Raw genomic sequence first — 1,568 nt, 5'->3', positions numbered from 1 at the left:
ATTGCGCATCTGGCTTATGTGGGTCCTGGGGAGTCGAGCCTTGAACAGTGGTTCTTAGGCTTAACAAGCAAGCACTTAACCTCTAAACCATCTCTCCAACCCCAGGACTATTTTTAAAATATTTTATTTTTATTTATTTATTTGAGAGAGAGAGAGAGAGAGAGAGAGAGAGAGAGGGAGAGAGAATGGGTACACCAGGGCCTCCAGCCACTGCAAATGACATCCAGATGCATGTGCCAACTTGTGCATCTGGCTTATGTGGACCCTGGGGAATAGAACCGAGGTCCTTTGACTTTGTAGGCAAATGTCTTAACCACTAAGCCACAAATTTGCATGTCATCCTTGCACAGGGGCCATGCTCATATTCTCTGTATTGTTCCAATTTTAGGTTATGTGCTGCCTTAGCAAGCACAGGACTATTTTTGAGTGTGTACGATGTGGAGTTTTGTGGTGTGTTCTGTGTAGAAGTGCCCATGATGCATCCTGAGTGCCTCCCTGTGATGGCTGTGAAGTAAGCTCCAGATCTGCCTATCTCAGCACCAGGAATACGACAATGCAACATCATACTGGGCTCTTTGGGGGGTTCTGATGATGGAACTCCGTATCTAATACTTTGAGGCCAGCAATTTAAAAACTAAGCAATCTTCCCAGCCCATGATATAACATTATTTTACTGTGTGATACATGACAATATTACTTGTGTTATGAGCACAAGAGCATAGGAGACCTTTTGTGATACTGAGTAAATAAAGGAATGAGCTAATTCAAATCTGTCACATAATGTAATGCTTTTGTCAAAGTTCCCAATGTTCTCTTGCTTTTTAGCCTTTGTAAAACTTGCAAATTTTAACAACGACTTTAAATTCTTCTTACCTCGTGGAACATCACTGTAGTTTTGTTGTCACCTCTAGATTGGTGACCATGTTTTCTGTCACCTTTACATTGCTCCTGTTTGAACTAAAATTCAAATGACTTACCCTATGTCCTTGATAGCACATTAAACCCTTCACATTATGTTTTCTCTCTGTCTCTCTCTCTCTCTCTCTCTCTCTCTCCATGATATAGTGTCACAACAGCTATCACATTTTTATTGCAAAAACAGAAAGTGAGAGATGGAGACATGAGATAGAAAAATAGCGTGATAAAGAAGGGAGGAGGGGAGAGTAAACAATGAAGAAATACACCAAAGAGAGAGAAAGAGAGAGTGAATGAGAGAGAGAAAACAAGAGTGATCAAAAAAGAATACCATTTTGTGTCTACCTGTTTAAAATAGAACTATTCTCCTTTCTAATATCCTGATATTGCTGTATTCTTTATTTTTTGATAATATCTACCTTTGCTTAAGCCCTAAGTTTAGTAACTTGTTTTATTCATGTCTTATCCCAAGAACCACCATTGAATTTTTCTTCATGATCTATTTAAGTTCACTTGTTTCTCAGTTTGAAAACCTGAGTTTGAGAAACTCTTTTTACAAGTTATTAACTCAATTGTGTAAATTCCATTACTTGAACATTGTTTTTCCTACATGTGTGCTGTGCACATGGTGGTTTTCCCTGCAAAGAAATCTG

The 1,568-nt window shown here is 38.8% G+C and overlaps 1 non-coding gene across 1 annotated transcript; it reads right to left on the bottom strand.

The window, feature by feature from the left end:
• Positions 1-302: 302 nt before the first annotated feature.
• Positions 303-412, bottom strand: LOC123460444. The gene has a single exon (XR_006637006.1). It is a non-coding gene; the product is annotated as a U6 spliceosomal RNA (small nuclear RNA).
• Positions 413-1,568: the final 1,156 nt, after the last annotated feature.

Source organism: Jaculus jaculus, chromosome 4 (assembly GCF_020740685.1).
Source record: "Jaculus jaculus isolate mJacJac1 chromosome 4, mJacJac1.mat.Y.cur, whole genome shotgun sequence".
Lineage (NCBI taxonomy): Eukaryota > Metazoa > Chordata > Mammalia > Rodentia > Dipodidae > Jaculus > Jaculus jaculus.
This window is presented reverse-complemented; position numbering and strand designations above follow the sequence as displayed.